This window comes from Chaetura pelagica, unplaced genomic scaffold, assembly GCF_000747805.2.
Source record: "Chaetura pelagica isolate M959 unplaced genomic scaffold, ChaPel_1.0 scaffold126, whole genome shotgun sequence".
Classification (NCBI taxonomy): domain Eukaryota; kingdom Metazoa; phylum Chordata; class Aves; order Apodiformes; family Apodidae; genus Chaetura; species Chaetura pelagica.
This window is the reverse complement of record NW_009953787.1, coordinates 1,693,750-1,707,398: the sequence shown is the minus strand read 5'-3', so window position 1 is coordinate 1,707,398 and position 13,649 is coordinate 1,693,750.

The following is a 13,649-nucleotide window of genomic DNA, read 5'->3' as shown; positions in this document are numbered from 1 at the left end:
AAAGAGTGTGGTCATGGCTCCAACTCCATCTGCAAAACTGACCACGATGGATTTGTAGAGCATCATTAATCTTTTCTGAAGAAAGAGGCAAAAAACATGTTTGTATACATGTAAAGAGAAGGAAGTCTAGCTGGCTCAGCCTGAATTTCAGCTACGATAGATGAATGTTATATGACAATACAGCTCCTCAGTCCATCAAAACCAGTTATCCCTGCCCTTACTCATAGTTTTCAGAAATGCAGTTACTTACTGTATAACACATAAAGACAATTTTATTTCTTTGTATCTTTTATTTCTACTTATGCCAGTGTGAGGTACTGTAGCAGTGTTTCAAAAGGGCAGTACATCAAATCTTAAACCTCTGACTGCAAAATACTCGCTTTTACACAGTATCTGCCTGAATATTAAGCTTTCACCCAGTGCATAAAACAATTTGAGGGAAAGAAAAAAAGCAAATTAATTAATTTGACATCCAGAGGGACCTTGACATCCTTGAGAGGGGGGCCAATTCCAAACTCATGGAAATTCAACAAGGAAAAGTGCAAGGTCCTACACCTGGGTCCCAGGCACAAATACAGGCTGGGGGCAGAATGGCTCGAGAGCAGTCCCAAAGAAAAGGACTTACGAGTGGTAGTTGATGAGAAGCTCGACATGAGCTGCCAGTGTGCGCTGGAACCCAGAGAGCCAATCATGTCCTGGGCTGCATCAAAAAAGCATGGCCAGGAGGGCCAGGGAGGGGATTATTCTCCTCTACTTGGCTCTGGTCAGATCCAACCTGGATCTCAGCACAAGAAAGATATAGACCTGTAGGAAAGGGTCCAGAGAAGAGTCACCAAGATGATCAAAGGGCTGGAGCAGCTCTACTATGAAGACAGGCTGAGAGAATTGGGGCTGTTCAGCCTAGAGAAGAGAAAACTTCAGGGAAACCTTATAGCAGCCTTCCAGTACTTGAAGGGGCCTACAGGAAAGCTGGGGAGGGACTTTTCATCAGATAAGATAGCGATAGGATAAGGGGTAATGGTTTTAAACTGAGACAGGGGAGATTTAGGTTAGATATTAGGAAGAAATTCTTCACTATAAGGGTGCTGAGGAACTGGAATGGGTTGCCCATAGGGGTTGTTGATGCCTCATCCCTGGAAGTTTTTAAGGCCAGGTTAGACAAAGTTTTGTGCAACCTGGTCTAGTGGTAGGGTACCCTGCTCATGGCAGGTGTGTTGGAACTTGATCTTTAAGGTCCTTTCCAACCTTTATGATTCTATGATTCTATGACTCTTTGATAATAGTAAAATTGCAAGCATGGATGGAGTTTTTAATAGAATCTCAAGAAATTTTGCATCATTCTATTTTCATCTTGATGTAAGACGCCTAAGTTCCAGAGGACATTTCCTGGCCCTCTGCAGAATTTCAGGCAGATATTATCCAGTTTTCATTTCATTAAAGGGCACAGTTGTAGGCATTCTAGCTAAATGCTTGAAATAATGAATTCAATCTAGCATACATCTGAAGAGGGGGAGGATGATTTTATACATGGGTACTGTGACACCAAGGAATTAATCACAAAGGAAAAGGCAACACGAGATACAATTTAATGTATATATATTTTGTTTTCCTCCATTCTTCTTCATCATACAGTGGAATTTGAATTTACAAGTTCACTACTTCCTTCTGTGCTCTGGCTGTTTAAACATACTTGTGAATGAAGGACTTATTTGTAAAACACACAGAGCAATATATAAGTCACATGTAACAGTTTAAAATTTAGGAAACCATTTGTTCCTCAGCTGCATAATACTGCAATGAGTTTCAGTGTTGGCCCATAAATTTTCTCACATTCAGACTTGGGAACCCTGATACTGTTCAGCTTTCAGCTGAGTTCTCCATTTGCATATTCTGCAAATAGCCACAAACTGGTAACAACATTGAGTTTTCACAAGAAGAAAACAAACCCAACCAACCAACCAACCCAGATACACTAGTCAATGCAAGAAGATTTTCTAAAACTTAGGTAACATGCATTCATGTGCACAAGGCCACAGTCTTGACTTCAATAGATTTTTGAGCCCAGAGCTTGTGTACAAGAAGCTGAACACAAGATGAGAAAGAAGAAAGTAGATGTATTCATTTTAGCACTTTTGATTATAATTAAGCCTATACAAAGGGCAACTTGCCTTTAAGGTTTTACATGAAAATGTAGGCAACTCACTGTTTATGAAAACAATTTTTCAAAATTAGCATTTTGTGTTTCTTCACTTAATCTTTCATCACGTTTATATAAAGTTATAGCAGACTTTACCTAAGATTCCTTTTTTTCTATCCTGTCTTAAATAATTAAAGACTGAATTGCTACAAATTAGCAATTTGTTAAGTTAAGATTCCAGTTTTAATGGTTGAGTACACCTTTTAATATAAAACATGCATTTGGAAGTAAAGGCATAGAACATCTCTGGAAGATGTTTATTCACATAGACTTTTGAAAACAGTAAATGGCACTTATGCTTTATAATTAATGAATAATTGATTATTAATTATGAAGCGTAATACAAGATATTCTCTAAAGAAAGGAGATTCTCTACAGAAAAACATCCTCTAATGGAAGAATATTTGTGCACTTTCTAAGGTGGTCATGTGATATTGCATATTCTTTATTATATGAAAAGTATTTTCCCCTCTCTTTCACTTCAAAGCATAAAAGAGACTCACAATTCTCAAGGCTGTGGCAACTAGCCCTGAATCTTGCAATAGAAGTGTTTTTTGCAAGCCTTCAGATTCAGCTGACTATTTGTATGAAGGGGTCACATAATGTGGTCTTATTAGCTACAGCTTTTTGTATGAAGAAAAGGCAGACTGGTATTTTACAGAACCCCCCGAAAAAAAAATTATATAATGCAATGTACAGTGCTGCAAATTAATTATGCTATCATAATCCATCACTGATATCCCTAGAGAATTTGGCATATAAAAGTGCTATATTTCTTTTGCAGATGAAAAGAGATGATGTTCATTTCTTCTTTTCTCCTTAAGCTGCAAATTGTGGTAGTACATATCAGACTCCCTGGGCTAATTGTACTTTTGATCCATTCTGATTGCCTGAGGACATATTTTGAGATCAATACCAGTTAGCTCATGTGGCCTGACTTACCTTCATTACCTGCTCTTGTTTTCTTCCAGGAACAAATGGTGCAACAGAAAAATGCAAAATCCTCTTAAAGCACAATATTATTTATCTATAACAAAAGAACCCAAGAGAGGTATCCAGAAAAATTAAATAGGCTATGTAAATATCTAAACATATTTATTATGTAATGTAACTCCAGTAGATACAGCTTTTTTTCCACTATGTACATCATCCTGAAACTGTTTAGTCACTTTGTTTTCCTATTAACAGTTTTATTTTTCAATTCAAACACTCAATGAAATCATAATTATATTCACACGTGATCTTATCAGCTCTGTCAGACTATTATTCTAAGGTAAGTGATGACAGCTACACAACTCTTGGCAGGGATACCACTACAAGATTTGGTTTTGCCAGTTTTCTCATCTAGGGGCTTAGGTGTCTGATGAAGTTCTTTGTTGGAGCTTGAGCTGGTAATATAAAGCAACAAGGTATGTTTGTAATAAGACTGCATGCTCACAGTGGATTTATATCCTTTAAGGTTTTGGTAATATGTTAGATTTAAGCCAGAATTTAAGCTTTCAGCAAATTCAATATATAATATACGTATACTTTCTGTGATTTGAGGAAAAATTAAAGCTTGGAAGAGCACATTTTAACTAAAAAAAACAAAACAAAACAAAAAAAACACACCACAAAACCCAACAAAACCAAAGCAACAAAACATGACCTGCTTAACAGTTACAGAGGAACCTGAAAACAAAGAATCAGACTTGTAAATAAACAATTTTGCATACAGTAGCTAATTAAAAAAATGTAAGTGCTGTTGACATTGAGGAAAGATTATTATATAGGCATTTCAGACAGAATTTCCTTATGCAAATTGTAATTCAATTGGAACTTTCAAAGCTGCTGAGCTTTTATAGCTTTCTCAAGGGAAAAGCCCAAAACAAGCTCAACATTGAAAGCACACATTGCTCTTATCACCACCAAGTATTTTGTAAGTACAGCAAGATCTTAAGCCAGTACCTTCAAGTCTTCAATTAATGTAGAACAACATTACAACTGATAAATATGAATGCCATGTAGTGATGCAGAAGAAGGCTGCAGTTGTTGCAGAGCACTCAGGGAATATGACTTGATATGGGAGTTAAGATCCTTCAGATGCTCACCCTAGTTACTGGGATTGGTAAGGATCTGTCACTAATTACTAGGTTAGGAAAACATATACCTGGCCAATATGTCCAGCATCCAGATGCAAATGCTGGATGTCTTAAAGGTGAACTTAAAGGTTGTCAGTCCGGTAGCAAACATTGTATGGAAAATATTTTCCATTTGTACAAGAGTAGCAAAGGAAGACATTGCTAAGCAATACTGTAATTCAAATATAATCAATGGCATTGCACCTGAAACTACTCTAACAGACACCTGTCACGTTGCCATTGTACACATACACAGACCTGAATAGTGTAAACTTATTTAAATAGTGATTTAGAATTTTTTTATGACATTTTTCTAAAATATTATTTTAGTTTTCGCATTACCTGGTAAGTACCTACCTATGCATACTTTTTGTTGTCTTGTAATTTTCATCTTGCAGGACTGTTTGCAGTATTTCATAAATTCAGGTTTGTAGAGGAGCAATACTGTATATGAAATTATGGATTAGCACAGCACTGTTAAACAGTTTTAGATCCATCCTTCCACTTTAAATTCATGATAGCTACATAGACTCAAGACTAGTTATTATTAAAATGCACATATCTCAGACATTTAAACCTATATATGTACTTTTGAATTTTACTAAGCTGTTGCCTCCATTATGAAGAGCAAAATTTGTTTAAAAGGACAAATTCAAAGACCTGACAGATTATGTAACTTCTTCACTCCCTGTTCCATACAATAGTTTCCTTTCATGAGGATCCAATAGCTACCTTCAGCTAGTTAAGAAAGGAATAATCTGTTAAATATTTTTGCTGTTATGTCACAACTGTTTAGCTGGTTTACTGTAAGAAACTTCTCACTTGAAGCACCTGAATAATGCTCTGATTTTTATTTTTATTTTTATTTTCTTCCTGGAAAGTTAAGTTAGGTATTTTTTCAAAAGGTCAGTGAGCCACTCTCCTTACTCTGTTGCAAACCTTAACAGTCCTATTCCTTTTTAATTAGTATTCTTATTAGTATGGATGAAAATAGTTCTACAGACAAAAACAAAAAATACATCTGTAATTTATAGTAATGAAAACTATCCAAGTGAAGAGAAAACCCTCAGCAACAGCACTTCTATAACCTTTTTACCCATAAAAGATTGTATTAAAATCTGTGGGAAGTTTACCTGACATAGGGAAGGAAGAATAAAGTATAAAAATATGGAGTAAGTGAAGAGTGTCAGAGAGCATGACAGATTGAACCCATTGCTGCCTTTAGGAATGGTCCTTCACAGGAGAGCTAACAAAATAATTCCTACTCCTCTGATGGTTTAAAGTCCCGTAAACTTCTGGAAGGAAGACTTTTTACTGTTTAGGGCCCTGGTTGGCAGAGTCCCTTGGAAGGCAGTCCTGAAGGACAAAAGGAAGGCTTGGACATTCTTCAAGAAGGAAATCTTACAAGCATAGGAGCAGTCCATCCTCCTGTGCCAAAAGATGAGCCTAAGGGAAACAAGACTGACCTGGCTGAATTGAGAGATCCCCATGGAAGTCAGGAAAAAAAAAAAAAAAAAAAAAAAAAAAAAAAAAAAAAAAAAAAAAAGTTTATGACTTTTAGGAAAGGGACAGAAAACTCAGGAGGTCTATAAAGATGTCATTTGGCTTTGCAGGGAGGAAATCAAGGTCAAAGCCCAACTAGAAATTATCTGAATGCTGCTGTAAAAGGCAATTAAAAATGCTTCTATAAATGCATGGACAACAAAAAAGAGGGCTACAGGGAATCACCATCCTTTATTTGATGCAGAGGAAAACAGAATGACAAAGGATGAGGAAAACGCTGACATACTTAATACAACCTTTGCTTCACTCTTTAAGAGTAAGACTGATTTTTCTCATGATAGCTGAGGTGGAAGACAGAGTCGGGAAGCAGAATTGCTGTGATTGATAGCTAAAAACTATTCAAAAGGGACAGGCAAGGAATGAGAGGTGGGGGAGCTGCTAGTTCAGAAATGGGATTGATTTCACAGAGCTATCTTTCCAGAACAACAGTGCACATGTCAAGAGCTTATGGGTGAAAATCAGAGGGCAAGCCAACAAAGGAAACTTTGTGGTTGGTGTCTACTACAGGCCACCTGATCAAAAAGAGAAGGCTGATGAAGAGTTCTTTTTTTCAAATGTGAGAAGCATCATGCTCACAGGTCCTGATCCTTAGAAAGATCCCTCAGGGCTCTGTTTTGGGGCCAGTCTTGCTCAACATCTTTACCGATGGTCTGGATGAGGGGATTGAGTAAATTTGCAGATGACAACAAATTGGGTGGGAGTGTCGATCTGCTAGAGGGTAGGAAGGCATTGCAGAGGCATCTCAATAGGCACAATAAGGCCAAGTGCCAGGTCCTGCATTTTGGTCACAACAACCCCAGGCAATGCTCCAGGCTTGGGAAAAGAGTGGCTGGAGAGCTGCCCAAAGGAAAAGGACCTGGAGGTATTGATTGACAGCCAGATCAATAAGTGCCAGCAGTGTGCACAGGTGGCCAAGTAGGCCAACAACATCCTGGCCTGCATCAGGAATAGCATGGCCAGAAGGAGTAAGGAGGTGACTGTACCCCTGTACTCGGCACTGGTGATGCCACACCTCAAGTATTGTGTTCAGTTCTGGGCCCCTCCCTACAGGAAGGACATTAAGGTGCTAGAGTGGTCCAGAGGAGAGTTACCAAGCTGGTGAAGGGTCTAGAGAACAAATCGTACAAGGAGCGGCTGAGGGAACTAGAGGATGTTTAGTTTGGAAGACCCTCCAAATGAGGGGAGACCCAATGAGGGGAGACCTCATTGCCCTCTACACTCACCTGAAAGGAGGTTGTAGGGAAGTGGGTGTTGGCTTCTTATCCCAAGTGAATAACGACAGGACCAGAGGAAATGGTCTTAAGTTGCAGTAGGGGAGGTTCAGATTGGACATTAGGAAGAATTTCTTTACTGCAAGAGTAGTCAGGCACTGGATCAGCCTGCCCAGGGTGGCGACTGAGTCACCATCCTTGGATGTATTCACGAAATGTGTAGATGCAGAACTTCAGGGCATGCTGTAGTGGCCGAGACTGTACATTGTGTGTTTGTGGTGTGGTTTTGGTTTTGTTTCTGTTTTGTTCTGGTTTTTTTATGGTTACACTCAGTGACCTCAGAGATCCTTTCCAACCATGACAATTCTGTGATTCTGTGATTGTGTGACTTCAGCCACCTGGACATCTGCAGGAAAAATGGAACAGTGGACTGCAAGCAGTCCAGGAAACTACTGGAATGTATTAAGGAAAACTTCCTTCTACAGGTGATGGAGAGCCTGACTGAAAGAGTAGCAGTGCTGGACCTGTTGCTCTTAATGCAGAAGAACTTACTGGAGAGGTTAAGACTGGGGCTAGCCTGGGCTGCAGGCTGAGAAGAAATTGTGGCAAGGTGGGTGTCAGTCACTTGTCCCAAATAACAGTGATAGGAGACAGAGAAGACAGACTCAGGGTGCACCAGAGGAGGTTTAGATTGGACATTAGGAAAAAATTATTATCTGGAAGGGTTGTCAAGCATAGGAACAAGCTGCCCAGAGAATTGATTGAGTCACCATCCTTGGAGGTATTTTTCAACCTAAATTATTCTATGATTCTATGATCTCAGTCAAAGCCAGCTGCCTTTCAAGTGTCTTTACGCTGAATGAGAACAGGTTATATTTGTTAACTACATTGATTAATCCAGATTAGGCTTTCACCTATATTATTTATAGCAAAGCCAGGTCAGGTGTGTCCCCATTGCCTGCTAAGCAGTTTTGGGAGGATCACTGGAAGTCACTGTCTGGAAAACTGACTGCTGAAAGGGCCTTATGCTTAGGGGAATTGCTCTGCACTTTTTTGTTCTGCCACTCCTCAGACCCTCGATCATCAAAGAAAGTGTAGTTATTTTATGTGCAAGGATTTATCTTTCTGAGTTGCATCACATTCTAATCTCTAGGTATCAGACAGAACTGTTCTTACAAATTGTTCCTAGTTTGAGATTAGGCCCTTAATTGGAAATAGAATCATGTGTATAGATTAGCAATCAGAAACCCACTGAAATAGAACTGTTTTCATCAGTTTCATCTCCTCCTTGTCAAATAAGTAACTGAGAGAATGACAAGAGCTATGGTTAGTCCAATCCTTCCACTGATAAGAATGTGTCATCTTTGTATGCTTCACAGTGTTATGACCTCTGTATATTCACCTATTTCAGAAGAACCCAGTGATTTTTTTCTTTATTCCATTCACAGATTTAAACTTGATGTCTGAATATTTAAAATAAACAAGAGTTCAACACTACATTTTTTCCATCATTTTATTTAGAACACAGATAAAATGCAATTGATAATTTTCTTTGCACATAAATCCTTAAGATAAATGTACATTTTGCCGGCTAGGAATCTTATTCCTTACAATTGATTATGTTGTAGCTCTATTGAAATGGAGAATACTCACATAATTTTCAATACATTTTTAAAAATGGAAAGGCAAGCTACTTAAAGAAAAATCAATTACAAGTGAATATAGCTGAAGAATCCTGTCTCAGCCTTACCAGTCTAAGGAATGGGAACTATTTTCCCATGCATGTTCAAACCCTTTATTTCTCGCTATCTGCCTGAGGACTAGTTACAGCTTTCGGTAAAATTGTACACTTGCTCTGACAATCTTCTGTCTGATGTTCTAATTGAGAAGAAGATACCTGCCTGCCTATTGAGTATGCTAGGCATGGGATCAATACTGTCTCCCTTCTGTGACATAAATAGTGATTTTGAACTTCATAGAGCAGACTGTTAGGTTAGAAGAGACCTCAAGGACTTGTTCTGTTCCATACATACATTTTTTCTGACTGTTTGAAAACCTCTGATTTATTTTTTTTTTTCAAAGAAAAATCAATTAGCCTAATGAGTTACTTGACCAAAGAGATTTAAAACTCCTGTTTTCTTGGGACATCACAAACTACGTGTAGGAGACGGTGCTCCTCTCCCAGAACTACATGGCTCACAAGGCAGTGAGAAAGCACAAAATGGCCGCCCATGGACTGCATGGGGATTCTGTCTGTCTCCCCTCTCCTCCCTGCCACAAACTGTGGACTAGACTCCATGTGGGAGGAAGAGATTCCCGTGGCGGGAACCCACTGGCAACATGGTTGTGAAGCGCTGCCCACAGACTGGGGCTAACTGTGCAGTGATTGGATTGTAGCCCCAGGAAGAGGGCAAAGTCCAATGCTGCACAAGAAGATACGTTGCAACAACTTACAAAAGGGATTGCAGCACCCAGACTGGTGCTGGTTCTCTTGGAGGGCAGAGGAGGTGTTGCTTCCAGAGGGCAGGCGAGGTGCTGCTGGTCCATGCACAGATTGATCTCCTGGCTCTCTGAAGAAACGGAGGGACATACAATCAATCAGCCCAGAGGAAGGAGGTATCTCTGTTCCTTAGGAGTGTTGGAGAAGGCTGCCAGTTCCTGTGAGCTCCTGGGGAATGCTGCCTACCTGTGAGAAGGACAACAAGTGTCCACCTGGATTGTGGATCAACACAAAAACTTTACGGTCACTGTTTCTTCCTGCACTCATGGCATGATTAAAGCTGTGCACCAGTGAGGCAGGGAGACAGTGAAAACCTATAGAACAACTGACCATCTCGGGATTTGGGTAAAAACATTTACTTGCCCCTAATGATTCCTTACCCATTTACCTGGCCCCTTTCTCAGTCTCCTCAATTTCTCTTACAATCCGTTAGGTACGCCCTCCACCTCCTCTTTTCCCATTCCTTTCCTTCTCTTTATTGGTATTGTCATTGTTATTCCTTAAATTGCTGGGGTGGTGCTGGTGTTAATTCAGATTACCTTGGTATAGTATTATTGCTGTTTTTCCATTATTCTCTATTATTATTATTATTGCTACTGTTGTTTCCTGATTACCCTTTTTTGAACCTCCTGCCCCAAACTGATTTATTTATCCCTTTAATAAACTGCATATTCGTAAATTCTAATTGGGAGTCAGCTGCTTTCATTAGAAACATTGGTGAGTACCCGACAGGTGCCTCACCCTCAAAGTCAGCGCCAAAGCTCACTGCTTTCCTGTGAGAGGCGAGTGCTGTGTGCTGACCTCTTGGCAGATCCCGACAGATTAAAATCTCTCCAAAAAAGGAAATAAACAAGTAATGGATCATGACACCATGAAAAGACCTGATATCTTTTCTGAAATCTAAAAGAAGACCATGTCATTGTTTAGTTGATTGCTTGCATCTTATCCAGTAATAAACGAAAGTAGAACAGTTGTGGTGACATGATATAACTTAAACAAATAATTCAGAGAAACTGGTATTTTAAGTTGTAGTCCAACAAAACAGCACTTAATTGAGAGTACCATTTATTTATTTATGAGGACAGACATTTATTTTGTGTTTAAAGCACACTTTTTCTGAAATGTTTTGTTTGCCTGGATTAATAAGTGTTAGGTCCTTGGAAAAAGTTCTACAGTCCTTCTAGCTGGTTATATCCTCATACTCTTAAGTCATCAATAAATTTCTTAGGTGCAGAACAAGTAAAAGCTGTACAGGAAGGGGCGGAGACAAATCATAAGTTTGCTTAGGTATTGCAAGAGACATAATCACAAATACCTTCCCTAATTCTACAGAGGTAAACTTCAATTTAATAAACTTAAAATGCACATTAGCTGTTACTAATGAAGTCTTCTTTCTGGCCAGTGTAAAATAGCAATACCAGGCTTACTCCCTTTTGAGTATTTCTAGATGCCCAGTTATTTGCTCTACAATTGCACAAAGTTGCACAAAGACAGGATTACATGTTGCCTTTATTCAGAAGGACAAACAAAAGGTGAAGCTCCTTTTTCATTTTCCCGTTTTCATGCATCAAAATATTTGTGTTCACACTACATTATGCAATCCAAGCAGCAATCTAGAGATGAACTCTAAAAAGGTAACTCTCTCCAAATATGTGTTTAAATGCTTAAGTAAAATTTCCTTGAACAGAGTATAATGACAGTAGCTTGTAAGTAATGTCAATTTCAGACAGAAATTTTTAACAGAATACTTCACTCAACTTACACTATGTGTAGTTTATCCTTTTCTAGTACTTACTCACACAAGTCCTCTGTGTATTTCTAGATTTTTCTTGCACATTCCATGCAAAAATTAGCATGGTCTTACTTCACTGCAATGCAAAGAATGAACTAGACAGTGGAGGATTTTCCTTCCAACACCAGAGTAGACAGTAAAATAGAAGAAAACCATCAGAAGAAAACTGTTCTGTCCATAGCAAGAGCCAGATCTCCTTGTAGCTACAGCCTCAAACTGGCAACTCTCACAATGGAAGGAACCATCACATACAGCAGAACCACATTATGAAAAGCCAACAGCAAGGGCACTACCTGTCTGTGTATTGGCATTGATCTATTCAGGGGACAGTGACAAAGTAATTTAGACTGTGCAATTATTACCAAGCCCACCCACTCCTTCTAATCTCTTCTTAGTTGACCTTTCCAGAAGACTCTTTAAAGTTTGGTGTGAAAGTGCTCTGGATGCTGCTCCCTGTCCTAAGAAGCTGTCTTTAAATACAGAAGCCAAACTTAACAGCAAGGAGGTCAAATATAGGCAATGTGGCACTTTACCAGTCAAAAAAACCCAGTGAAATAAGTAAAAAAATTGAGGGCCATCTGCAATAATGAAACAAACCTGATCATTGTTTTTTGCTCTTTTTTTTTTTTTTTTTTTTTCTTCCAGGAATCATGTAAGTCACCCTGCAACTATTCAGACACTGCCAAGTTCTTGCAACAAGGCACTGCTTGAAGAGACATGCATGGATTGCATATGGCCACGCACCACACGCAAATGAAAATCTGTTTAACTTTTCTCCCCCCTACATGCACTTGTGTGTGCACATTCTGTCCATAAGTTCTGTTGGTTTTAGGAAAAACAGTGGCCGCACAGGCTCACTGTGGAAAAGGAGAATACACAGAATGAGATGCCATCTCAATCTGAGGGCAAAGATTAAGCATATTTGCATGTGACATAGGACATCTAAGCACCTGAAGACCCATGGCTGGCTAGGCATGTACATCATCAGCTTCTTCACTCATCACCTGCAGATTTATTTTCACTAGTCAGTAGCAGTGTAGGCTCATTGGATCTGGCAGGAGAGAAGACCAGGAAACAGATGATCATCCAAGCAGAAGAGTAAGTGCATGAGACAGTTCCAGAATGAATTATGGACTTCTGCGTTGTCTTCTGCATAATATACCTATGCATTGGAGACCTCTTATTTTTGTAACTATCCTTGTGCCACAGCAGTAGTTCAGTTAAATAGCCTCCCCTAAGGTCTGGGAATGATGCCTAGGCAGAAGAGTACAAGGCAGAAATGCTACCCACAATAGGCTGTGTGTGACATCAAGTATGTTTTGGAAAAGTTTCATTGTCCCATGTGAAAAGTTCAGAGCTACTCATGCTCAGGACTAACTGAAGAGTCCTGGAAGCAACAGCTGAAGCTAAGATATCTTCCCATTTCCTAGTCTCTTGGTGAGACTTTCACAGTTTCTCTGGGTGTAAAAGTGAAGGCAATGTAGGGAGTCATGAAGCTGTGCTCCACAACCACCCCACAGCAACATGACAACTTAAGTACCCCACAAGCAACAGTGAAAATTAAATGCACACAACCAAAGCATTTTTTACCTCTGTAATGCAAAGAAACTTGGAAAAGTATGGGAGAGCAAGCTTTCACACTGCTGCTTTCCCCAGACTGCCCACCATCCAAACCCACATGCTGGCATCAGCCACATTTTTGTTCTACAGGCAAGATGGTCCTACAGTGACTCAAGGTCACGTCGAGAGCTGATGCTGTCTACAGAGCCTACCGGCAGTTGGGATGCTTCCGTGACTTCCCCTCCCCAGTTTCGGGGGGGAAGAGAGAGGGTTTTAATTAAAAGAGACAGGGCACACGTGGCACTCGCCTCTCACAGAAAGGGACCGTATTTTAGAGGGGAGATTAGAACACTACCCTCCCCATTTCCACAAATTGTTACTGAGACCAATATTTACTTTATGAATGAACCGGTTTATTAAAGAATGGTTACACCAAGGCATGAGGTTTATGAAAATGTAAAAATAGCAAAAGGCTACCAGGGATATATGCAAAAAGTGCTGTGCCCTTAAGACGTTCTCTTCAAGAGAGGGTTATGCATCAAAGGAGGGGGAGGGAGGAGGGCAAGCCCGACAAGATCCTTCCTTAAAGAGGTGGTGATGTGCGTGCAAGAGAGGCGAGCGGAAGGAGGAGCCGCTGGTGCCCTTCCCCTCCCGCGCGAGGCTGCAGCCCCTGCGCGCTCCCCGGCGGCTCCTTCCCCGGCGGCAG